The sequence below is a fragment of the Periplaneta americana genome, chromosome 13 (assembly GCF_040183065.1).
Source record: "Periplaneta americana isolate PAMFEO1 chromosome 13, P.americana_PAMFEO1_priV1, whole genome shotgun sequence".
In the NCBI taxonomy this organism is placed as follows: domain Eukaryota; kingdom Metazoa; phylum Arthropoda; class Insecta; order Blattodea; family Blattidae; genus Periplaneta; species Periplaneta americana.
The window spans coordinates 90,691,578-90,717,457 of NC_091129.1; the positions used below are offsets into that span (position 1 = coordinate 90,691,578).

At 36.0% G+C, this 25,880-nt stretch overlaps 1 protein-coding gene and 1 non-coding gene across 10 annotated transcripts in view; one reads left to right on the top strand and one right to left on the bottom strand.

The window, feature by feature from the left end:
• The window catches only part of LOC138712107 (filaggrin), an 858,710-nt gene that overhangs the window by 472,414 nt on the left and 360,416 nt on the right, over window positions 1-25,880 (bottom strand). The window lies entirely within an intron of this gene.
• On the top strand, window positions 3,010-3,082 carry TRNAT-CGU (transfer RNA threonine (anticodon CGU)). Its single transcript has one exon. It is a non-coding gene; the product is annotated as a tRNA-Thr (tRNA).

Genomic DNA, 25,880 nt, shown 5'->3' on the forward strand with positions numbered 1-25,880 from the left:
GGAGTAACGGCTAGCGCGTCTGGCCGAGAAACCAGGTGACCCGGGTTCGATTCCCTGTTGGGTTGAGGTTTTTTCCGAGGTTTTCCCTCAACCCAATATGAGATAATGCTGGATAGTTTTCGGTGCTGGATCCCGGACTCATTTCACCGGCATTATCACCTTCATCTCACTCAGACGCTAAATAACCTAAGATGTTGATAAAGCTTCGTAAAATAACCTAATAAAAAACCCGTAAAATTGTCATGAAATATCATTGGAAGTGAAAAAATAACCGTAAAGAGTAACCAATCATAAAACGTAAAGAGAAGAATAACGAAAAAAAGTCTCTGTTTTTCTGACATTGAAAGAATGTTGCTACCGAGCGAATTGGCTCAGTGATAACGCAATAGGGAGATCGCAGGTTCAAACCCCGTCGTTAGCCAATATGATTGAGGTTTTTTCATGGTTTTCCTCAGTCACAAGGCAAACGCAGAGTTAGAAATTTACATACCATGATTCATCACCGCCTTAATCATAATCGTCTTAAGGGGAGCGGGTAGTGATGACTGTAATTAAAGAATTTCAGCACAAAAGTTTAATTCAATATTTCTAGACTTTTAGTGTTCAAAGTGGAATAACAATTTTCATAGTTACATAATTCACTATTATGAATTCAGTGGTGTATAAGACAATTTACTATTTTCGTATCTAAGTACAAAAGATAGGACGTAACTGATAAACTGTTTTCCCACTTTGCTAAATGTACCTCTTTCTTCAGGTGCACATTAATTGCTACAATCTTCACTCATATGCCTTCTATTTTTTAAGTTATCAAGTAATGTACCTTACATTCTAAGGCAAAATTTTGTTAAATATTTCACCGTTAATGAAACAGAAAAATATTGAACTTTGATTAACAATTTTGCCATTTTTTCAATGCATATATATTTTTTATTCGTGTTATGTGTGTGATATTCTGAAACCCGGACGTCTACTTTGTAGAGCACAGGCTGTAGAAAAAACTATAACAATTTCGTGTAAATCGTTTCATTAGTTTCAGAGGAAAATGCACTTGTTTGAAAAATATCAACTTAAGGAAATCTGCATTGAAAAAAAGAGGACGCTCCGCTGCATGAATTACATGCGCCCTCAAATTTAAAGAGACCATTTAAAGGGCTTATCTGCAGAGACACCCTCATAATATATAGGTCTATATATAGTTTTAAAGAGTAAGTTTTGTACTTTTTTAACACAAAATAAATAATCGGATTTTTGATCTCTCGGTTCCCTTAATGATTAAAAATTGTAACTAAGGTGCTTTCAACTTTCCCCACTGCAATTCACTGCCTACGTGTAAGGACGATACAACTTTCTTTTCCTTCCAACCTCATCCTTGTTTTCTTCAGCGCAGACATGCAAAAATGAACCTTAAGTACTGAACTTGATATGCGGAGGAATAAGTTGAACGCAAATAGTTAAAATAAATATAAGTCATAGGCCTATATAGAACAGAATTGACAGTAATATAATAACAACAATAGTTCATGGCCTACTGATATATCCAAAGATCCTACACACGCGATATGACCTATAGATGTTAATGTGTGTATAAATAAACTTAACCAAAAAAAAAAAGAAAAAAAAAGAAAGAAAATAATGTTACTGTTGTTGGTTTCAGGGGACTCTGGAATAGAGGATTTTGACTTATGTGTCTTATTTTTTATGTGAACATACTGTACGCGTGAAAGTTTTCAATTTATAAGCTCTTATATTAAAATATAATTTCAAGCATATGCATATTTACGTTTATTTTTACTATTGTAAAGTGGTGCATTGAAGAAAATAATTACAAGTTTCTCTATTTACGTTAAATTTAAGCTACGATTGTTTCAATGTAAATGGGTCTAACATTAAATCGTTTCAGTATCCTGTTAATAATTATACGAATGGATAGAAAAGGTCTAGATTACAAAAGGAAAACGATTTTATGAATTTTCTTTTCTGGATTTACTGGTTTTGTGAATAGGCATTTAACATTTACTAGTAACTTTTATGAAAAATCAGATAAGATAAGACATAACAAGTAAAAATGTACATAGGCCTCTCTAGCCTGGACACTGATATACCGCATTGGCCTGCCCTGTTCTGAACCCCACTGCAGTCGAAAGATCTCACAGCCTCATATGCGCGTATGCCATGGTCAAGCGGGCCTCCATAATGGCATGGATATTTTATGCACGTCCATTCGTGTGTTTTAAATTAATTTCAGCGCTGTTCCTCCAACCGTAGTGGAATCCAGTACTAAAATTCACTGGACAAGCCCTTGAACTGTTCTAATATTGCGTCATATCATTATGGAGATAGATATTCGGACTCAGATAATGGTCCGGAGTAACCAGCATTATAGGTTTCTGGCTGACACAATTATAGGTAGTTGTTAGGAAAATGAGGAACTGGATACAATAGATGAGGAAATAGTCACATTGTCGATTTCCGGCCTGAAAAATTCAGCATTATCTACAGTTCAAAATGAGTTTATATTCATATGAGTCTCTTTAGACTCTAAAATGATATTATAGATTTATTAATTTGTCCTACAGAAAAATATCTGTAATATTGACAATTAATATTTGAGGAGAAAAATTCGCTCCGGCGCCGGCGATCGAACCCGGGTCCTAGGTTCTACGTACCAAGCGCTCTGATCACTGAGCTACGCCGAATTCAACCGACATTATTATTATGATGATTATGATTATTATTATTATTATTATTTTATTATTAGACCTATATTATTCTGTAGGACAAATTAACAAATCTATAATATTCTCATAGCTGCAGTACATATGTCTGTACAGATTACTATGCACTTAACTGCGGAATCCCGGCCAAACAAGTCACTCAACTGAGTGCGTTCCTAACATAGTGGCAGTCGACATTGGACATATACGTCAACATGTATGCCTAACTTGGCGTCAGACCACAAAGGGAAACATTGAAGGAGGAGGGTTCGGTCCTGTGCTGTGGATTGAATTCAGCGTAGCTCAGTGGTCAGAGCGCTTGGTACGTAGAACCAAGAACCCGGGTTCGATCCCCGGCGCCGGAGCGAATTTTTCTCCTCAAATATTAATTCTCTAAAATGATTTTTTAAATTGATCGCTAGTGCATTTAAATACGAGGTATGAAAATATGATGTATTACATTTTATGGCAAACAGAAGAACTCTGACAAGTGCAGTTCTGCATTGTGTAACTTTCTCCATTCTACTGTAACTTGATCCCTCTTAGCCCCAAATATTTCCTAAGTCAGTTACCATTTCAAAGCAAATTAATTTTATACGCTTTCACTTGATACTTCCTTGGACTTAACATCGTTCCACATACAAATACTAAATAATGTCGTGGAAAAGAAATAAAAAACTACACAACTGGACTCAAAATTTTCTATTGAAACTCTTATCGTATTTGTAATCCCGGAAAGGCATATTACATTGCAGAGAACAAGCCATTCGCATTCAATTATTTTTCTACAAGAGGGGATGAAATACAACTCTCTCTAGGCGGCAAACAAACGTAAATATACAGCCGTTGCAAAACTTTTTTTTATATGTGTATATAAAAACGTTAGATATACTCCGTGTTCATTTCCTTTTCCCCCTCCGATTTCCGTAAATAGAGTTCGCCTACACGATGACTACTAGGCTGCCCGCCACACACAGATGTCGGAGAAGTTGCCGAGCTGCAGTTTATGGAGCATAAAGCTACGTAGTCGAGGCACACAAGAGTTTATCATCCCAGAGATATGACCTCAACCTGCCTACACCTCAGGATATATAGAAGCATTTCGCTACAGTTATTCGGTTGCTCCGTTCTCGTGTACCACGTGACACAGAATCAACATGTATCATGGAGATAAGAAAGGTTTCAAGGGTAATATATGAACCATACTTTAGTTCATGAAAGAATGGAATCCAGAGAGATATATGTGAAATAATCTAATGTAGCGCAACATAGAAAATGTAACATGTAACATGACATAAGAAATGAAAAGAAACATACGAGTAATAAGGCATAACATAACCTAAGATAATATGACGTAAAGGACATGGTACATTAGAGAATAATGTAATAAAACATATTTTGTAATGTAAAGTAACACTAAGTCCATCGCTGTGGAGTAATGGTTAGCAGGTTTGAACGTCAAACGTGCGGGCCCGGGTTCAAATCCTGGTCGGGACAAGTTAACTGGTCGGATTTTTTCCGAGGTTTTCCCCCCAACTACTTGAAGCAGACAAGCTTTACGATGTGTAGTAAGGAACAAGAAAATAATTTAAGACTGAAAGACAGATTTCGAGACGAATACAAATATCTTGGGTGATAAAATATAACAAGGAACATAACTGAACAATTTATTATATTTTATGTTGGATAATATTAAGATTTACGTATATGGATCGCATGCTGAGAATAAGAGGAAGGCGGAAAATAAGAATAATTGGGGAATGCTAGCTTTGCAGTGTCCTTGAGCAGAAAACTATGAATGAATTAATTTTATAAGAATATCATAATCCTTACAACATATTCATAAACTGTAAAGTATTACGAAACAAGCATTATGAAATTTAAATGTCAGTTTTACAAATTAATATAAACTGACTCTTTTCTGCGAACCTTTGGCGGAAGTTAAAATCCGAAATTCCCTCGGAATAATAATTCATTATTGACCGCTGGGCTAATTTGCTCTCACCCACAGAATACCCTTATGTGATTAGAGTAATAAATCCAGATGATTTTAAATCGTTGAGTCCGTATATCAAATTCCGTAATGTTTTATTCCACGAATATGAAATTATATCTCCTTGAAAATGCGTTTGTAAATAAGCCGGATGGCAAGGCGGAGGGCAAGCGATGGCCACTTGCAAATGAGGCGAGGCAAATGTGATATGCCACACAAGGATTAAGTTCCCTTCATTCTATTACATTTGCATTTTCACCACTTCGTTCTTCACTTCATCCCCTCCCCGGCACTGCCCTTCTCAGTATGCTGCAGAGCTCCTTTCTGTTCCAGAATTTCCCGCAATTGTGGCTCTCCTTTCAGTTAAACGTACTATGCTTACCATAGGCCCTTAATTCTCTACCACGAAAACGACATAAACCTGGAGGTTCTTGTCTCGCATGTTCCTTTGTTTAAGATACTTTCCAACCCATAGAAACAAGCTGTAAATAAGAATATAGATTAATGACGCAAATTTTATACAAAATGTAACATTTTTAAGTATTTAGGCCGTGACTTTGTTCTGTACGAAAGAGCACAGGAAAGCCACTGTTGTGAATTCGAATTTCATCTAGAATCAATGAACGATAATACCAATACGCCTGTTACAACATATTTGGTTAAAACTTGTTATAATTAAAGTAAATAAAGATGGACAGAGAGATGTAATTACAGAGATAGATCGACACACGGAAAGATGGACGGACGAACAAGACAAGACAGATTAGAAAGACAGACGTAAAAACAGATATGCAGCCAGTTAGGCAGACAAGACAAGGCAAATAGACAATACAGATAAGACAAATAGATTAGAGAATGTAGCTTAGGGGTCATTCCATGTAAGCTTTGACATAACCACTAAAATTATAAAATTATCTTTGGGTTTTTATAACTAATAATTAATTTCATGTCTATTGGTATATAAAAACCAAATACTGATCCTGTGTGTTCTGTAATATTGCACATTTTTTAATTTGAAAAACGGATAAAATTAAATGTCTTAAACATATTATTTCTGCAGTTGACTAAACTATGTTGTGCAACTCATTTTTTAAGGCAGCCATTGTTTCTTGTTCAACATTGGAGGGAATTATAAATTATGTTAATCATACGAGTAGAGTCTCCAGTTTTTATGCTAGATATATTAATAACAATTGCTTTAGCATTCTTAATACGCGTTAATATCACAATCGTTATAAAAACATCAATAATAGCTTTTTCACACATAATAATTAGTACATATATATCATTTTATGTAACTACTCATCTGTTTCTTCTCTTCATTCTCGTCTATTTAAATCTTCCCCTTATCTTCGTCTGTTCCTTCAAAAGTTCATTTTGTTTTCTGGAGATATTAAAATACACTGTTAACATTCTGGAAACATCGACAAAATACTTTGAACAAACATTACGATTATGAGTATTTACATTTTTACAATTCTTTTGGTAATTCTCCTGTCGCAAGGCCCACAAAGATTTCCATACCACAAGAAGCATTTGGGTGATAGGGAATGATGGTTATAAGAATGGAAGAATCAGACATAATTGTAGATGGCAGGACAATAGAAAGTCGAAAATTGTAGCTGTTGGCTCTTCACTCTTCCTTGCTCTCTCCTTTCTCACCTCACCACCTTCCTCCCACATCTCTCCATCTTCTTCGTAATAACCTTATCCAATTTTGCTACTACTACTACTACTTCTTCTCATTATTCAGGTCTCATTGTGTACTACTTCATGGCCATTAGTTGCTACACTTACGATATTAACAAGATTTTGGTTTGTCCCCATTATTATTTGTTTTATTTTTTTATCTGGAAAAAATAATTAAAGAATGTAAATCATTAAAACCCACGGGAGTGTAGCCCTACATTGTTAGAAACACGGTAGGCCCTATTACAAACAGTCATTTTTGCAGATGACCCAAGTATTGATGACAGAGAGTGAAAATGATTTACAAACTACAATCTATTCTTAGAAACTACAACAAACATTTCAGAAGATACAACTAAATCAATGGCAATAACTGAAAGAACACCTTCTGGAGTTAAACTACTGATAAATAACAAAATTATTGAACAGGTAACAGATTTTGTATATTTGGGAAGTCGTGCATCTTAATTTTAAAACCAAAAATATGTTCATCCAAATTTTATAAAATATAACAGATTAAATGGCATGTTGAAGAGAAATAATTTTGAAAAATATGTCAGGAAAGAAATTCAAATTAGATGCTACAACATTATTTCTAAACCAGCTGCTCTATATGGAAGTGAATGTTGAATTCTGTGACATGATAGACATAATGTCACAACCGTCACAAAGTGGTCACAACCGCCACATTACATGGCTTTTAGAGAACACGGAGGTTCATTGTCACCCTCACATAAGCCCGCCATCTGTTCCTATCCAGAGCAAGATTAATCAAGTCCCTAGCATCATATCTCACCTCCCTCAAATCCATTTTAATACACATTAAAAAAGTATTAAATACACACAGAACCTGATATCTATATATGAGCTCTTACGTGATAATATTTAATGTATCTGAAAAAATAAGTTGATATTACTTACCTCGAAACTTCACAGACATCTTGTCTTAAAGAACTCTTGTCAGAACTTCATGTCATGAAATGGTCAGAACCTTCATAAAAATGGAAAGTCTGCTCTTGCCAAATTCAGAGTCATCATATTTACTCTGTTTAATTTTTTTTTCTTCACTTCATAATTCATATATGTTTATTTTAATTTTCTTTCTACAAAATTTATGTAAACATTTAATATTGTAAAATTCATGTAGGAGAGTATACTGAGTCCTTCTGGGCTACCTCCAATGGGAGGCAGTTATTATTATTATTATTATTATTATTATTATTATCATTATTATTATTATTATTATTATTATTATTATTATTATTATTACAGTTTCTATTATAATGTTCTTTTAGAGATTTTGAAGAAAAATGTCACAACCATCACAATGAAATGATCTTAGACATAGTAGACAGATAAGATAGATTAAACACGTAGATTAGCTACAGTAGACTAGACAGACAAGACAGACCTACAGATTAGAGAGACAGATTAAACTAGAAAGACACAGGCAGGCAGGCAGGCTTACATTGACATAAATATTAACTAACAGATAGAAGGCTAGATTTGCAAATGCTCATACTTTGTTCCAGTGCTATAATTAAATTAAAACTTTGAATTTCAAAAACTAAAGAGAAAGCGCTAAATATCAAGTGTTCACTGAAATTGAAGTTAAATACATGGGTCAATGGAAATAATTAGTGGCAACATTTGAATTAACAACAAAGAAAACATTTTTGAAACAATCACACTGTTGCAGTGCTCAAAAGTAATCTCCTCCAATATGAAGAACCGCCTCCACACCCAAGGGAGACGACAGATGCCATCCACAGCGCCTTGTTGTACTAATCTTCGAACAGACTGCTCTACTGCTGCTATAATTGCCTGTCTGCTTCTAAAGCGAACTCCTCTAAGTGGTAATTCTATTTTCGGGAAAAGGACAAAATCACATGGACTCGTATCTGGAGAGTATGGAGGATGCTCCAGAACTTCCCAGATCCATCTACGAAGTAAATTAACCACAGGGGCAGCTATGTGAGAGCGAACACCATCATGTACCACAATAGAATGAGAATTCATGTGATTTGGACGTTTACGGCGCACAGCTGATTGAAAATGGAGTTCCAGAAAGTAACTGTACTGTGCACCATTCACACGATTTCCAGCAGGAACTGAAAGAGTGAGAAGGACTCCGTCAAAATCATAAACAACAACGGTGTTCTTTCAGCAGCGCTCTTACAGCGTTCACTTCCCGATTACAGTCTGCCAGTTCCAAGTTTTTGATGAACATCTTTTCTCCCGCTGCGAAATGCATGCGCCCACCTAGCCACGGTACGATATGGTGACGTCTCTCTACCACAAGCTTCCAGTAATGCTGTATGGCATTGTCGAGCATTCTTGCGTCTTGCAATCTGAATTTCAATGAAGCATCTTTGTTTGTATTTGGTAAACATTTTAGATCACTACAGATAACAGTCTACAAATTAAACTCACTACAAACATCTTATAAATGAGATTATTGTATTCAAACTCACAGATAACACATATCAGATGCTCTTTTTTCTCATTGTTATCACCTTGCATCATTTACCGCTGATAGCGCCACATACAAACAGTGTTGCCACTAATTATTTAATGACTCGTGTAGAAGCTAATATCTCAGAAGAAAAATATTTTTTAAAATATATATATTCTTTTTTTTACGACGCTTTATCAACATCTTTGGTTATTTAGTGTCTGAATGAGATGAAGGTGATAATGCCGGTGAAATGAGTCCGTGGTCCAGCACCGAAAGTTACCCAGCATTTGCTCATATTGGGTTGAGAGAAAACCCCGGAAAAAACCTCAACCAGGTAACTTGCCCCGACCGGGAATCGAACCCGGCCAGACGCGCTGACAATTACTCCACAGGTGTGGACCTTAAAGTATATTAATGTGAGAATATTCTATAGAATTATAAAACAGTTTCTTCTTAATATTATGTTTCAAAAACTTCTGCACACTCCATTAACTTTACAATATTTATATTTCGTTAGAGTATGTTGAGTCTTTTAAAACATCTGACGTAATCTTTCTTTGTATTGCAATATATACAACGCACACATTTGTCCTGAGGAGACGGGATAACGTTCCGTGCCTTTCTTTAGAAGTTCCCGGAATGCTTTGTGTTGGTGACAGTTTTTTTTCCTTACCGTAAGAATCCTCGTGGGAGAATGTAATTTCGAGAATATTTTCATCAGCAGAAGTAGCCTATACTCGAATTCTTTTTTATAAAGTAATTTGGTATGGCTTGTACATTAACTTTATTTTTTATGTGCATTAAAAATATTACAAATTTTAATTAAAAATGTAAGTTTTGCAGAGGAGGGATAATTAGTTGCATTTTTAAGGTCGAGTTTTATTTCTCAGATGGGCGATATTTTCACGGCTGAACTGGGAGTCGGTGCTTTGCTGTTATCCGGCTCGTATGCTGGAGTTATACTCCGCTATTTCATTAAGTTTCTCACAGTAGGGGGGTTGATGAGGATATTTTATTTATATTTTTATTTCTTCCACAAACAACCACAGTTTGTTCCACGGCGTTCTTTTTAAAATACAGTTTCGTGTCCTGATGGAGCTTTAATTCCATCGCCGTGTTGCTGGGGCTGTCTACTGTTGACTTTGGATCGATTTGTGCAATTGGTTTTGCGAGCTTCCTTGATTACTGACTCAGATGAATCCAGTTGAGTGGACCGCTAGTGGAACAGCGGTGGCTTTTCATAACCGGAGAACAAAATTCGAACCAGCAAAACATGAAATGAAATTTATGGTAAACATAAATAGTATAATAAGTAAAATTACAATATATAACAATAAAATTTACACGTCACAAAAATACATTATTCTAATAGTACTCGTATATCCTTACTCTCTAATTTCTATGTGAAATTTGTTCTCTGATATCAACTAAAGTTTTGCAGAAAATTGATCACAATCATCACGTTCTTGGCTCGGCGGGACACGTGTATTGCACATGTTGCAAGTAGCTGTATGTTCCCGGTACGGTGGACAACGTCTTTTGAAAATGTTGCAAATAGTTGTAAGTTCCATGTTCGGTGGACAAAGTTTTTTTTTCACATGTTGCAAATAGCTTTGTGCTCCCGGTGCGGTGGACAACGTGTTTTGTATATGTTGCAAATAAATTCTCGGTTCGGAGGAAAGAGTTTTTTTCCTCATGTTCCAAATACATAGCTGTATGTTTCCGGTGTGGTGGACAACATGTTTTGCACATGTTGCAAATAGTTGTGAATTGCTGATTCGGTGGAAAACGTTCTTTGTACATGTTGCCAATAGCTATACGTTCCCGGTACGGTGGGCAACGTGTTTCGCACATGTTGCAAATAGCTATATGTTCCCGGTACGGTGAACAACGTATTTCGCACATGTTGCAAATAGCTATACGTTCCCGGTACGGTGGGCAAAGTGTTTCGCACATGTTGCAAATAGCTATATGTTCCCGGTACGGTGGGCAACGTGTTTCGCACATGTTGCAAATAGCTATACGTTCCCGGTACGGTGGGCAACGTGTTTCGCACATGTTGAAAATAGCTTTATGTTCCCGATACGGTGGGCAACGTGTTTCGCACATGTTGAAAATAGCTTTATGTTCCCGATACGGTGGGCAACGTGTTTCGCACATGTTGCAAATAGCTATATGTTCCCGATACGGTGGGCAACGTGTTTCGCACATGTTGCAAATAGCTATACGTTCCCGATACGGTGGGCAACGTGTTTCGCACATTTTGCAAATAGCTATATGTTCCCGGTACTGTGGACAACGTGTTTCGTACATGTTGCAAATAGCTGTTCGTTCCCGGTACGGTGGGCAACGTGTTTCGCACATGTTGCAAATAGCTGTGTGTTCCCGGTATGGTTGGCAACCTGTTTCGCACATGTTGCAAACAGCTATATGTTCGCGGTACGGTGGGCAACGTGTTTCGCGCATGTTGCAAATAGCTATATGTTCCCGATACGGTGGACAACATGTTTCGCACATGTTGCAAATAGCTGCATGTTTCCTGTACGGTGGGGAATGTGTTTCGCACATATTGCAAATAGCTATATGTTCCCGGTACGGTGGACAACGTGTTTCGCACATGTTGCTAATAGCTGTATGTTCCCGGTACGGGTCCACACCTATGGAGTAACGGTTAGCACGTCTAGCCTCGAAACCAGGTGGCCCGGGTTCGATTCCCGGTCGGGGCAAGTTACCTGGTTGAGGTTTTTTCCGGGGTTTTCCCTCAACCCAATATGAGCAAATGCTGGGTAACTTTCGGTGCTGGACCCCGGACTCATTTCACCGGCATTATCACCTTCATCTCATTGAGACGCTAAGTAACCTAAATTGATAAAGCGTCGTAAAATAACCTACTAAAAAATTCCCGGTACGGTGGGCAACGTGTTTCGCAGATGTTGCAAATAGCTATATGTTCCCGGTACAGTGGACAACGTGTTTCGCACATTTTGGAAATAGCTGTATGTTCCCGGTACGGTGGACAACGTGTTTTGCACATGTTATAAATAGCTGTATGTTCCCGGTGTCGCAAACAACGTGTTTTGCACATTTTGCAAATAGTTGTATGTTCCTTGTGCGGTGGACCACGTGTTTTTCACTTGTCACAAATAATTGTTCAAACCAAACAACGTATATACTTTATGCCTGCTTTTTTGATATCGCCAAGTATAGAGATTCGCAATAAAAACTTTAGTTTCAGTGATATTTTCACGTTTTGTGAGATACAATTGTTGAGCTTTCTGTGTATTTCTTATATGAAGTCTAATGTTTATTACTTTAAAAAGTGTGGTTAACTATGTTCAAACAATAGAGTTACTTAAACAGTGGTAAATGGTGTATATATAGGTATGATGATATTTATTTATTTAACAATTTTATTTATTTACTTTTTTACTTATATTTATATTCATGTATTTATTGATATTTGTTTATTTATTTATAGTGCTAATAAATGTTTCTTGTTTAAATTCGCCGAACATATTTTGTTATATCTGTAACGACGATGCAGTAAAATCTCTACGCAAATCTTCATCTCCTGTTGTGAAAAAACATATGAATAACACTTTGCTTGCAAGGTTGCAGACCAAGGCAAAGACGCTCCTAAACGTTGGATGTTTTTACATCTGAGACACGGTACAAATACCCAAAAATCAGAACCAAGTTAATCACCATAAAAGTTTCAATATTATTTTTTTTTTCCAGTTGGTATATATCCTTAGCATTTTCGAAGAAGATAAAGAATAATTAAGATACATGAAATATTGAACATTTTCACCGTACTACAGAAATGTTTATTTGGAGAGTCGAAATGTAACGAAGGATTACACCATGTTTGTTATACAGCAAATATTAAATATTTATGTGCTTTCACGTGTTGCGGATTTACATCCTGTTCTGAGCAATGAGTGGTCGCACAATAATGACACGACCCATCGACCACAAAATGCGGCTTTCGAGATGTTGCTTCATTTTCCACAAGTCTGACAAATTGCGTACTTCTATAAATACAAACAAAGCCCTCTCTGACTCTAATTATACATAGCAAAATGAACACAGTGCATTAACAGATCAGTGCAGCCACACGCATTAGTTTACCATGTAATATACACTACGAAACTATTTGTGAATTTTGTAGCACGAAATGCACGTGTTTGCACAATAGTTTACGTCATCATCAGTGATCAAATAGTCACTATGTTCACCATGATGTTCGGAGATGGTAAGGAAGTAAGTGAATCGTGATCGGCATAAACCTCGCATGACCATTTGAGTAAATTTTTCAGGAGGGACAAAAAAAAACTTATCTTCAAAAGCGTTTGGTATTTTGAAGTGACTACTTTTATTAAAGCATAATAATACGTTATAGTTTGAATAATTTCAAGGAAAAATTGTTCAAACCTGCTTTACAGGGAGCTACTACCTGAAAGCCAGATTTGCATAATATGTTATACACTATCTACCAAAAAGTAATTGGGCACTGTTTTTGCCCCTTTAAAACTTCGAAGTACCACCTCTTGTCGCTATAACAGCAGCCACCCTGTCAGGCATGCTCTCCACTAGTTTGTGTAGGATATCTACTGGAATGGTCACCATTCCACTTGCAACATGGCACTGAGTTGGACAATAGAAGTTGGCCCCATGTTTCGGCGGCTACTATGCAGTGGTATGCAGACAATAATGTTCACCGGTTGGACTGGCCTGCACAGAGTACTGATCTCTATCCCATTGAGCACCTTTGGGCCGAATTGGAACGGCGATTGAGGTCTCAGGAGATGCGGCCAACTTCCATTGTCCAACTGAGTACCATGTTGCGAGAGGAACGGCGACGCATTCCAGTGGATATCCTACACAAACTAGTGGAGAGCATAACGACAGGGTGACTGCTGTTATAGCAACAAGAGGTGGTACCACGAGGTTCTAAAGAGGCAAAAACAGTGCCCAATTACTTTTTGGTAGATAGTGTAGTATTTGACATACATGAACTTAAAATTCTTATTTAATATTTTGTGGAAAACATCTGAATTTCCTGGACATTGCAATTCACGATTAGTAACAATCATTTTATTTCTTTGAAACAATTTTTAGGTGAAGAAAACGGAGGAGAATAATTTTTTTTATCTTATGAAGAATTTTTAATGTATGTAGGCCTATACTTAAGCCAAAAAATTGAAAAAAGTACAGAAACATACAAAAATGCAAAATTATGTGAACAACATATTTACTTCAAATTCCTTTAATCCTATAAAAAAAAAACAAGGAAAATCAAAAGGAAAATTTTTAGCTCCTAAAAAATTCTGCATGTCCTGAATTTCTGGTGGTCCTGTAATTTCCTGCAATTCACTGTAACTTATTGCCGCTGTGAAATGTAGGCTACACTGAACACTGGAAACGCCTATGTATGAATATCACTATCGTATAAAAAACTGAATTTGAAAAAAATTGTGATTTCTGGGGTTTTGTAATTCACGACTCAAGTGACTGAGTAATAATAATAATAATAATAATAATAATAATAATAATAATAATAATATAATTTATTAATAATTCACAAAGTTAATACATTAGATAAACAATATGTCCAAGTTATATAATATTAACAATTTCAAATATACAATTCTAATAACAAAGATTATGTAATACTAAATGTTGTTTGGTCTAGCCACTTTTACTTTTGGCCTATCTTACACTTACGTATTGAAGTGACTGGGTAAATCAGTATGTCTTTTGGTAAGTGAGGAAATCAGTGATTGGATGAAGAAGTAAAGAAGTAGTGAGCTATAAGAAAACAATCAATCAGTAAGTGTCTGAGTAAATCCAATCAATCAGTAAGTGTCTGAGTAAATCAATATATGTTTGGGCGTGTGAGGAAGTCAGTGGTCGAGTGAAGAAGTAAGATAGTGAGTAAGAACTCAGTGAGTGAGTGAGTGATGGTCAAGTGCATCAACGTCGGTTAGTATAACTACCAATTAAAACTAAAATTAAAATTGCCACCTAATCCCTGGTTAAGCATTTTTATTGTGCATCGACCTCTGTTAGGATTTAAAAAGGCGGTTAACCACGGCAATCTTAACCGGCCATATTCGAACCAATTTAAGAATAGATTAAGGAAATATTTTTATATCATTCTTGTTAATAGCTGTTTCAAGTTTCTCAATGTACGTATGTATGTATGTATGTATGTATGTATGTATGTATGTATGTATGTATGTATGTATGTATGTATGTATGTATGCATGTATGTATGTATGTGTGTATGTGTGTATGTATGCATGTATGTATGTTATGTTATGTTATGTTATGTTATGTTATGTTATGTTATGTTATGTTATGTATGTAACATAATAACTATTTCAATTATCTCATTATTATTATTTTATTACTACTACTACTACTACTACTACTACTACTACTACTACTACTACTACTACTACTACTACTACTACTACTACTACTAGTTCTTATCAATGTTTATTATTGTCTCACTAACATGACTTATTTTTCATTTCATTTTTCATTTCATTTATTATATGCCATAGATCTTACATTAGCAATGAAGCTTTAAGATGTGGAACAAGTCAAAACTTTAGAAGGTTACAATTACAATTTTACAATTTTTTTTTTTTCAATTTTTACATTTTCTTTTCACAATTTTTACAATTTTACAATTTTGCAATTTTCTACAATTTTTTACAATTTCTTGGCGAGATGTAGTGACATAAGGTGAGACCGATGATTCGCCGAAAGATTACCTGGCATTTGCCTTATGGTTGGGGAAAACCTCTAAAAAACCCAACCAGGTCATCAGACCAAACGGGGGTAAGTGAAGTGAGGCCGAGGACTCGCCATAGAACATTCGGCATGAGTCACACGGCTGGGGATAACCTCGGAAGAAACCAGAACTTTCATTATTTACTTTCATTATTCACTTTCATGTTGTTTTACGGTCTTGTATTAATGTAATGAAAGCCAATTGTACTCAATTAGAATTACAGTCTGGCTGGGCGGAAGAGAAGGCCTGCTGGCCTTAGCTCTGCCAGATTAAATAAATAAATAATTAAATTATTGTTAAATTCGAGTGTTTACGGAAGATAACCAGTGATTAGCAGGCCTAGGAAAACAAAATTGCGACCAGATCCACAGTTAATTACTTTGAATCCACTATTTCCGACTCGATTCATCAACCTTACGAAAGGATTGCCAACTCGCAGTTGCGAGCAAGCCTGGGTAGCGTACGCACGCGATTATGCTCTTTGAGTAGTGTGTGTTTCAGTTTCATTAGTGACATATATATTACAGTGACTTTTGTTGAGTTTATAAACTGTGGATATTTTTGTTAAATGTTTCTGCACAAGTTTGCGTGTATATTCTTTTGATTAAGTCTCCTGATATTTATTTGTTAAGAATCATGATGATAGAAAGGAAACAAACTCTTGTGGTATCCTTCACCGAGCAAAATATTTCTCGACCAGAATCCAGAATCACATTTTCTACACGAATGGATTTATGAAGTTCTCCGACTAAAGAAAGAACTAGAGATGATTCAACTGAATGGAGTGACACGGCAAGTCTTCATTAAATGTATTTCAACTGACATTGTTGAAGAAATATTAGAAAGAACCAAAGGTGAGTTGTCTTTCACATTTTCTAATGGACAGAAAACCAAAGTTAAAATAGAGAAAGCAGGATCTGACATTAAATTTGTTAAAGTTTATAACCTTCCTCCGGAACTTTAAAATACTAATATAAGGACCGTTCTTGAAAAATACGGGTATGTTTATTCAGTTACTGATGATCAGGCTTCGGCCTAGGGACTCAGAGTAACCAGTATGAGGTTTATAGTACACGGAGTATAAATGACGTCATGACCCGTGTGGGGTGACTCAGCAGCACAGGTGTGTCCGAAATGTGCATTACCGTTGTGTGTATTGGTGCTTGGCTGCGGTACGTGTAACAGGCTTCGGCGTAGGGACACCTGATTGAAGGTTACAACTCACGTTAATACTTTAATGGTAGACATTTATTGTCTACACTAGGAATGTACTGTATATACTACATCTGTACAGAGTGAAATATATTTTGTGCCATACTCTGACGGACTGCTTACATGTTGAGTCACGAAGTAACGGCGCGCTCCGTCTCCCAGTCCACTCGACCAACAGAACACTATCGCCCGTGCGTTCTGAACTTCATGCGTTTCTGTGCCCAAGACCGAAGCCTGCTGATGATTCATGGGTCAGACTTTTAAGTATGATTAAGAATGGAGTGCGTATAGTTAAAATGGGTCTGAAAACGCATATCCCATCTTATATTGATGTTTATGGATTTAAAGCTTTAGTAAGTTATAAAAATCAACCTACTATTTGTTCATATTGTCATCAAACTGGCCACTTACGAAACAACTGTCCTAACAAAAAAGATGTTGCGAATATGATTTTTCGTAATAAAGGTGAACAACCTGTTTGGTCTAAGCTGGTAGCAGAGACGCTGCCGGCGAGACAGTCTGTGCTTCAAATGGAAGAAAATAATCACGATCCTGAAGAAAGAGAGCAGAATATTTCTCAACAAATGGAAGTGATGTTAGCAACAATAATATACTCAGTAATACGACGAATACAAAAGCCCCATCGCTTCGATGTCAACAGTAAACAAAGAAGACGTATCTGAAGTTATTGATCTGTCTGTTAAAAGTTCAACCATAACAAAAAAGACAATGTCAGACAAGATATCGGCGCACGATGCCAATGTCAAGGTCAGTACACAAACTGTCTCGCAACAAGACCCGACAGAAAGTATGCCTGTCGACCATGTGAATGACCTTCATATTTCTACGGTGAATCAAGAACACGGAACAGATGAGTCTTATGATGTAATGTTTCCGGACACATTAATAGATAGTGAAATGCCTGATTTAACAATTAGACCGTATTTAAAGGGGCAGGTAAATTCAACAGAACCTTGTCTTGCGAAAAAGAAGCAAACCGGAACTTTGAAAGCCGAAGGTTAATAATATCACATTATTTGTCCTGATATAAAATGCATTTATACCCGTGCATTTCATTTTTGATGTCACTCCTTTTAAACGTAGTGGCAATACTCAATGTTAATATTCTTCGCGGTAGATCTAAACAACAGCAATTAATAAGATTTATTAATGATAATGATATCGATTTTTTTTGCTACAAGAAATAAATATAATAATATGCATTTTTTGGGCCCACGCTTTCATGCGACCCTGGGGAAAATCAAAGAGGCACTGCCATTGCATATCTTTCATTCATTCATTTAGTTTTCTGCCCAAGGGCAGGTCTTTCACTGCAAACCCAGCTTTCTCCAATCTTTCCTATTTTCTGCCTTCCTTTTTGTCTCCTCATATGATCCATATAGGCCTACTGTATCTTGATGTCACCTATCATCTGATATCTTCTTCTGCCCCGAATTCTTCTCCCGGTCACCATTCCTTCCGGTGCATCCTTCAGTATGCAGTTTCTTCTCAGCCAGTAACCCAACCAATTTCTTTTCCTCTTCCTGATCAGTTTCAACATCATTCTTTCTTCACCCACTCTTTCAATGTGTATCGTTCTAGTATTGAAATTCAACAATTCTAAATCCACCCAAGCGGCAGAATAACTACGCTGTTAACAGAGGATAATACGCTGTACGTAAATTTTTATCTCCCTTCTGGTTCGAATAAAAGAGCAGAAAGAGAATATTTTATTACACACGTAAGATATAATTTTGACCATTTATTTTTTGGTGGAGATTTTAATTGTGTGCTCCATGCAAACGACCGAACAGGATATTATAATCCATCGATAGCTTTAGACCGCATGACCTTTCAACTTGGTCTATATGATGTGTGGGAAAAAACTGCATGGTAACAATGTTCGGTTTGCGTATCTGAATGCAGCTTCTCGTATCGACAGAATTTACGTGAACAACAGGTAAACTTAGAACGGTCAGTACTATTCCAGTCTCCTTTACTGACCATGTCTGCGTAATATTAAAAGTGAAAAAACTTCATCATATACCACAGATAGGGAATCCCGCCCACCAAGTCACTCAATCGAGTGCACTCCTTGTATATTGGCAGTTAACTTTAATATATGTCAATATACAGGGTGTTAAAAAGTATCCAATATTTTAGGAGGTGATAGTATGCAACAAAACAAGAAAGTAATGTCTAATAAACATGGGTCCTACAACACATATTTCTGAGATCTGCACACTTGTTCATAGGAGGTACTCAATGTGACGTCCATTCATGGCAATGTATTTCTCTGCCCTACAATACAGCAAACTACCAGATAATCATACTGTAGTTGACACCTCTGGGATGGAATAATGATACGTCGCAAAGAATACTGAAAACAAAAGTCTGGTTGCGAATATGAGCGGGGTTCAGCAGAGATGATGTTGTGAATTTTCATAATCGGCATGTGTGGACTGATGAAAATTCCCATGCAGTTGAAGAAACAAGGCATAAGCACCGATTCTTAATTAACTTATGGCCAGGCATTCTTGGTGACAGATTAATAGGACCATACGTGCTACCACAGAGATTAACTGGGGATCGTTACCAGGACTTTCTTATTAACCTATTAAAACAAATTTCAAAGAGTGCGTGATTCCTTACGCCGTAGGGCAGAGGAATGCATTGCAATGAATGGTTGTCACATTGAGCACTTCCTATGAACAAGTGTTTAGATTTGAGAAAGTATGTGTTGTAGGACCCATGTTTATTAGATATTATTTCCTTGTTTTGATGCATTACTTGCACTTCCTAAAATATTGGATACTATTTTTAACACCCTGTATATGTCGAACATGGTGTAAGGCCACCGAGGGAAAACCACTATAGGACGAGAATTCGATGCGGTGTTGTGGATTGAATTTCGACGAAGCTCAGTGGTTAGAGCTCTTGGTACGTAGAACCAGTACCCAGGTTCCATCTCCGACGTCGGAGCGAATTTTTCTCCTCTAGTAACCATCTCCCAGAAAGTCAACAGGAAGATAGCAATGGCAAAGAAGCTTTTAATAGAAAAAAACAGCACCTTTTCCGACCTCTTGGAAAATAACTGAGGAAGAGACTAGCGAAGTGCTTTGTGTGGGATGTGGAATTTTAAGGGGCAGAAACATAGACATTACGACGAAGCGAAGAGAAACATCTAGAAGAATTTGAAATGTGGATATGGGAAAGAATGGAGCGTATGAAAGGGACAGACAGAATAAGAAATAAAAACTGTGATAGAAAGAGTGGGTGAAGTAAGAATAATGCTGAAGCAGATCAGGAAGAGAAAAAAAGATTGACTGGATAACTGGCTAAGAAGAAGCCGTCTAATGAAGGATGTACTGGAAGGAATTGTGAAGGACAGAAAAGTTCGGGCTAGAAGAAGTTATCAGATGATAGACAACATTAAGATATGGTATGAATCATATGCGGAGAGTAAGAAGAAGGCGGAAAACAGCGAAGAACGCAGTTTACAGTGAAAGCCCTGCTCCTGGACAGAAAACTATGAAACAATTTCAAGTTCTAACTCGCATGTGTATCAATAAATGGGGATACTTGCAATGAAATGTGCAGAATTGTTCCTAAAAATTGACTTTAAAATGCATATCTTGATCTGTAGTTTCACTATTTAATAATATTATGAAGTGTGTCTAAGAACTCTGTATCATCATGAGAAGATAAACTAATTGTAGACTCGAGAAAAAGGCAAGAAATAAACTAGACGAACACTTATATAAAATACTCAATAATATGTTTCCACAAAAAGGAGGCTATTAAATTTTATTGGTGAGATTGAATTGATTACAAAGAATCTGAGAAGTGTAGGAAAACTATGGTGTTAGACTTTTATACTATAACCCTAGATCATATATAGATAGATAGCTCGGCCTTACAGGTTTTGAAGTTAACAACTTTTGTCAGGTTTACTACGCTGCCATCTAGTTGTTACGTAAGGAGTCACGTCATAATTCCCATTTGAATTGCATTAGCGACTGTACTGCCATCTCGTGTTCGTTTACGGCGGACGGGTGGCGATCCTGGCGGTTGTTCTCTTCAAAGTGCAAACGATTTTAACATAGCGATGACTTATCTGTTACATATATGATCTAGGCTATAGTATAAATTTTTATGTCGTGAATTCACTAACGCTAGAACGCTAACGCTGGAACATAAAAACTAACAATTTTAATCCACTCGTGGCAGAAATCAATTTTTGTACAATTATCTTGTTCATACGTTTTGATTGCAAATCGTATAATATTGCCTAAATATGTGTTAACTATACAATGCAACTATTTAGTCTTCTTTGTCTACAGGAAATAAACATAAAATTATGCCCAGAGTGACATCCGGTTTCAGAAGTGATCGTCTCCTGTGCGTGAAGAAATGGTGATAAGAATTAAAAATTTAAACAATGCATTGAAGATTGTGAAGACATTCATAATGTGAACATGTCTCAGTAAGATAGTTCATAACTACATAACTTACAGTTTCCGGCTGAAGAAGTAGAGTTCGAAACACTCACCTGAAACAGAAAGAAACACTGTTGTCATAGAAACTCTTTAACTTTTCACAAGAGAACAGAATAAGCTTTACTATGCGCAGTACAAATATTAATTATTCTATTTTATATTAGTTGATGAAACAGTCCGTAGCGTTTTTTCGCTGTGAGAGAAGATGTCATTGAGATGAATAGAAGAGAGAAATTAATCAGTAATAATATATTGTATAAATAGAATTGTGACAGAACATCAATAAAATAGACTCAACGAAGTTATTGGATTAGAAGTAATCACTTTTAATTTATGAAATTAAGTGGATGGTTATACATACTGTCATTTAAGGATAACAGGGTCTTGACTTTAGTTCAAATTCTTTATTATAATTACCCTATACCACGAGGTCAAGAGAAAAATAAATTAAGCGTTAGAAGAAAAAATATCAAATATTCCATTGGACACGGAACTATCAACATTATGACTGGGCTTTGGGATTTTAAAACAAATGTCTATTTTGTTCCTTAAGCAATAATGTAAAAATTAAAAAAAATCCACGTTTCATAAAACATCACGAAATCTGACGTGTTTTCTAGTGTCCATAAATGTCTTTTTTTGGTTCGTTAACGCCTATTTCATGGTTTTACTGCATAAGCTTTTTATGGAAAAAATACATAATAAGTTGAAAATGGTACTAAAAAAGAAGATGAAAAGCTGAAAAACAGAAAGACAAACTTCTGCAAAAAGCATTTTCATTACGAAGTGCCACATGTATATTTGATTATTGTACCTACTACGTTTTTAATAACATCCCCACGACTCTACAACACTCTGGTATACATACTGTACTTGTGAAATGAGATTCAATTTAAAGTTATTTGCCAGGGGGAGTTGAAACGCGGAAACTGTGATGTTGGCCAGCTTGCTGCCGTACTGTAAAAAGTCCCGTAACTTTCGCTACGCGGAATGGAAGAGCCCAGTGAATGAAATGACCGTAAATGGCTGCGCAGCCAAATATAAAATATTATAATTTGCGACAGACTTCCGATTTCATTGAGTTTTATTTGATTACCGCTAATAAAAATTGAACTGGAATTTATTGAAATGTAATATAATTGAGACTCGGTTAAACCTATTGGGGTTTTAAAATTTCAGCACAAAAATAATAACACATTTATATTTACTGACCACATTTGAGTGTACACAATATATCTAAAAATAAAACAAATTTTGCGGAATTATAAATACCATATAAAGGTGGAATATATAAAATATTCGTAGATCTGCCCGGGTGATAGTAAGTTATGAGGAATTGAAAACTAAAACATTAATGCTATTTGCTCATAATTCCATATGTATTTGCACCACTAGAACTGTATTAATTTATTTTTTAATATCAAAGTCAAGCTTTTATTAATCTAATATAGCCATAGTGAGTTCGAATCCACATCTGATTGTGTTTCTTGAGACTTTTCTCCCATCTCTAAAACGAATGTGGAATCCTATGCCAAAGCTAAAATACCACCTCGTTATTATCAATTTCAACGACTGTAGATAACCTTGAAGTTGGTACAGCGTCGTTAAATAACTAATTAAAGGTACATAGCAATTCTAAAATGATAGAGCTCGCAAGCAATGTGGTCGTCTTCGTTCATTTTTCGAAGATGTTCAACAACATGAGTTTTGGCTTTTAAACTAGTGATAGCGCATGTCCATTAATCATATTAATAGAGCTGAAGAAAATAAAACTACAAGGACTATTGTCGATCACAGGTTATTTCAGGTAGTAACACAAATTAATATTAAGGCATTTTATGATTGTGTGTTATAAAGCTATTCTTATGAAATAAAAAAGATAGAGGATAATAATATTAAAAGTGCTGAAGAAAATAAAACTACAAATACTATTGTCGATCACAGGTTATTTCAGGTAGTAACACAAATTAATATTAAGGCATATTATTGTTGTGCTATAAACCTATTCTTTAAAAATTAAGAAAAAATACAGAATAATAATATTAATACAACTGAAGAAAATAAAACTACAAATACTATTGTCGATCGCAGGGCTGGCCTTCTATGCGGGTTCGATCCCGGGCCAGGTCAATGGCATTTAAGTGTGCTTAAATGTGACAGGCTCATGTCAGTAGATTTACTGGCATGTAAAAGAACTCCTGCGGGACAAAATTCCAGCACATCCGGCGACGCTGATATAACCTCTGCAGTTGCGAGCGTCGTTAAATAAAACATAACATTTAACATTCGGTCGCAGGTTATTTCAGGTAGTAACAAAAATTAATATTAAGGCATATTATGGTTGTGTGTTATAAACCTATTCTTTAAAAATAAAAAAAAGAAGGTAGAAGATAATAATATTAATAGAGCTGAAGAAAATAAAACTACAAAGACTAATGTCGATTACACGTTATTTCAGATTCTTACTTACTTACTTATGGCTTTTAAGGAACCCATAGGTTCATTGCCGCCTTCACATAAGCCCGACATCGGTCCCTATCCTGAGCAACATTAATCCAGCCCCTACCATCATATCCCACTTCCCTCAAATCCACTTTAATATTATCCTCCCATCTACGTTTCGGCCTCCCCAAAGGTCTTATTCCCTCCGGCCTCCTCAAAGGTCTTATTCCCTCCGGCCTCCCAACTAACTTAAAATAGTAACAAACATTAATATTAAGAAATATTATGGTTTATATTATAAACCTAGTCTTTGAAAATTTTTAAAAAGGATAGAGGATAATGAAAGCCGAAGTTTGAATGTAGGTTATCTATATATGCTTTTGAAACTATGGCAATGCTATGTAGACCTAGAGGAGTTAGAAATAGGTTGTATTACTGTCTAACCAAGTATAGAGTACATTTTGAACATTTAATGTGGTAAAATTAATTAATTTAATCTAGTAAATTAACCAAACTAAACTGTGTTTTTTACTAAAATCAACAGATAGTAACAACAATCCCGGTTGACAGGCGAGTTAGAAAATAAAAGATGTGATAACAAATGAACGAGATGTATTGGGTTGATTGATGCAAACGTTTGAAGCATTTTTTGGCTGTGACAAAGATGTTTATTTGACATGAATAGAAGTTAGAAATTAATCAGTAATACATTCTCCTACATTACATATTGCTCTCTGCCAACCATGTGTAGTTTCTTGATTCCGCATCTCAAGAAATCTGTTGGTTTGGAGTTAAAGAAGTTAAGCCAAGTTTGCAAAGCGTCTTCGTTATCAGAGAAGATCCCCTGAAGATTGCTGGATTGAGAACGGAAAAGATGGAAATCTGAGGACGCAAGATTGGAAGATTATGGGGGATGTGGAATCTTCTCCCAACCAAGCTCTGGATAGCTGCTTTCGTCATGTTAGCGGAGTGCGGGCATGCATTATCGTGTTGCAGTAACACTGTATACAGTATTTCCGATTGTCTTCAATTGCGATTACAATACGTGTGAGTAGTTGGCAATATAAATGAGCAATTGTGGTTACCCGAATAAATGTAATTCACACCGAACCATATTTTTTTTGTTTCTCCTTATCTTGTCATCCTTTCTCTATGACGTAGGCCAGGTTCGGAGAATTTTTGCGTCTACTGTAAAGATGATAGTAATGATAATGCTTAATCTTGGTCCACATAATTATTCGTTGACAAACATAACTCGTGGACCATACCATGGTAAACGCTGATATAACGATTTCTTAAGGGGTTAGGTACAGCAGAAGGTCAGTGTTTTACACGACTAATTTTCATTTTGTACAAGGTACAGTAATGGAGGAAACAATATTGAATATTTCCAAAATTTTGCTGCTGTAAGCTGTACCTGACCCCTTAAACATAATAGCTTCAAATGCAGTGACGGAATCTCTTCTCTTGTGAGGACGACATAGACATGGAAGAATATTTAAATGAAAGATAAAAAGGGAAAATCTGAACTCGCCAAGTTTTACAGTGACAAGTTAGAGTGGAAAATTATCAGAGAAATAATTGGAGGACATGGACGCCCAATTTCGGAGTGCAGGTACGTGCGCGAGTAGGATTTAGTGAGGCAGTAATTAAACTTCGAAAAAGAGGGAGTTGCATCGCTGCGATAAATTCTTGGCGAGCCGAGATTAAAACGTCATGAGAAATTAATCTTGAAACCGCCTCTAAATATTTGCTTCTCTAAGCTCGTTATCCGCAGGTCAGCGCTCAGAAGTTACTGAGGAGCCAAAGAGCGGAACGCCGCGCCTGCAATTTCTGTCTGGCAGTTTTACTTCAATCACGCCTCGATTTACAATGTTCCATGTCACCAATCTGTGCACGATCCAGCCCATAACATTGTTAGTGTTACTATACAATTGATATTTTTACCTTGTTTCTTCTTGTTTCTCAATACGTACTCAGCATTAGATGTTATAATAATAATAATAATAATAATAATAATAATAATAATAATAATAATAATAATAATAATAATAACATACTACTT